This window comes from Hemitrygon akajei, chromosome 12 (genome assembly GCF_048418815.1).
Source record: "Hemitrygon akajei chromosome 12, sHemAka1.3, whole genome shotgun sequence".
In the NCBI taxonomy this organism is placed as follows: Eukaryota; Metazoa; Chordata; class Chondrichthyes; order Myliobatiformes; family Dasyatidae; genus Hemitrygon; species Hemitrygon akajei.
Window position 1 is genome coordinate 1,384,967 of NC_133135.1, and position 2,313 is coordinate 1,387,279.

Sequence of the window (2,313 nt, forward strand, 5' to 3'; positions counted from 1 at the left end):
TACACTCTGTAACAAAAGAAGCCAACCAACTTAGGGCCACTGTAGGCTCTGAGTAACTTTCTCAAAATGTTGAAAGTATGTATCATCCTCAGCTTCATCAAAAAGGGGGAGCAATTTAACTTATCACCAGAGTCAGCAGGTTGCCTCTTGAGCCTTAGCTTGTCTAGCTCAAACTGCCTCTGTTTTTCTATCTTTGATAGTGATCTTTGTTGTTGTTCAGCCTCAAACTGTCTTTTTTTGTCTGCTTCCACAGCTTCAAACTGCCTTTGTCTTTCGCTGTCCTCTAATTTAAGTGCCTATAACTTTATTTGTTCCAGCTTCAACTGGATCTCAGGGTTAACTGGTTTACTTTCAGGAAACCTTTCTAACACCTCCCCTTTTCTAACATCTCCATAGATACATAGTGCTCAGCTATTCTCCTCTGAATTTCTGCCTTTTTCATAGCCGGCTTTACCTCAGTAAGTTCCAGCTTTTTAGCAATGGCCAACAAATTGTCCTTTCAAGTCAAGTCAAGTCAAGTCAAGTCACTTTTATTGTCATTTCGACCGTAACTGCTGGTACAGTACATAGTAAAAACGAGACGTTTTTTCAGGACCATGGTGTTACATGACACAGTACAAAAACTAGACTGAACTACGTAAAAAACAACACAGAACAAAAAAACACTAGACAACAGACCTACCCAGGACTGCGTAAAGTGCACAAAACAGTGCAGGCATTACAATAAATAATAAACAGGACAATAGGGCAGTAAGGTGTCAGTCCAGGCTCTGGGTATTGAGGAGTCTGATAGCTTGGGGGAAGAAACTGTTACACAGTCTGGTCGTGACAGCCTGAATGCTTCGGTGCCTTTTCCCAGACCGCAGGAGGGAGAGGAGTTTGTATGAGGGGTGTGTGGGGTCCTTGATAATGCTGTTTCCTTTGCGGATGTAGCGTGTGGTGTAAATGTCCGTGATGGCAAGAAGAGAGATACCGATGATCTTCTCAGCTGACCTCATTATCCACTGCAGGGTCTTGCGATCCGAGATGTGTGGTAACTTTTACTTTACAAAAAGACCACTCGACAACTTAATGGCCAAAAGAGCATCTTTTTTTTTCTTTTTTTTTATGGAATGCTTCACGAATTTGCGTGTCATCCTTGCGCAGGGGCCATGCTAATATTCTCTGTATCATTCCAATTTTAGTATATGTGCTGTCGAAGCGAGCACAAAGAGCATCTTTATCTGGGATGGCAAATGATATTTACAATACAGAGGCTTCTAGGTACCTCGTGCGGCGTGGGTGGAGGACTATATACAATGCATACTGGGAGTAAAAAGAGCGGAAGAAAAGACCCCGCCAACCTTGGATCCCGCCTCTTGCTACCAACAGCTCCCTGACTAGTATTAACTTACTTTTAATAATACTCACATTACAACACTTCTCCCCCTTTAAAATCCAACATTCCCCAAATATAGAAGAACTGGGAAGTAAAAACAGTGGTATCATTAGCAACAGGTTACCAATACAAAAACACCTAAAAAAAAGCATGGCAAATTCAACATTCAATCTAACAACAAAAGAAACTATCCAATCAAAGATTCAGTCTGTCAGGAGGTTTGTGAGGGCGCTGCGATCTACGCACTACCCCCGGTGACCAGCAGGCACCGCTGGTGAGGATGTTTTGTGTGGCTCAAGTGTTGGGAACACGAGAGGGGTCTGTGTGTCCACATGAAAATGTCCATCTTCTTCAGGGGACTCTTCCCCCTCTGCCAGTGTGCTTCCCTCTAGCAAAGTCACTGGTGGACATGCTTCCCCAGTAGTCTGTCTCACCATTGGAAACTCCATGGAACTGTCTACCTCTGAGCCGGAATCATGACGCAGGTGCACATGGTCCTGATGTCTGTGGAAAACACACCCATCAGTCAGCTTAACAACATAGGAGACTGGACCACTCTGCTTAAGAATAACACCAGGTAGCCATTGCTGATTGTTTCTCACATAGACAATGTCATCCGGTTCTAACTGTCTGTCTCGCGCATGTTGATCATGTCCCTCCTTCTGCTTTTCCTGCTTTCTCTCAATTTTTGCCTTCATGTCCGGGCGCAGCAGGTCCAATCCTGACTTGGGCCTACGCCCCATCAGCATCTCTGCTGGAGTGCGTGCAGTCGTAGTCTGTGGAGTGAGGCGGTATTTAAACAGGAACGTGAAAGCCGGGTACTAAGAGAGTCCCCTGTCATCCGCTTCAGGCCTTCCTTCACTGTCTGAACAGCCCGCTCAGCCAAACCATTTAAGGCTGGGTGGAAAGGGGCCGTCCGAATGTGATGAATGCCG

The 2,313-nt window shown here is 45.1% G+C and overlaps 1 non-coding gene across 1 annotated transcript; it reads right to left on the bottom strand.

The window, feature by feature from the left end:
* Positions 1-1,101: 1,101 nt before the first annotated feature.
* LOC140737442 (U6 spliceosomal RNA) lies at positions 1,102-1,208 on the bottom strand. Its single transcript, XR_012101145.1, has one exon. It is a non-coding gene; the product is annotated as a U6 spliceosomal RNA (small nuclear RNA).
* Between the last annotated feature and the right edge of the window lie 1,105 nt (positions 1,209-2,313).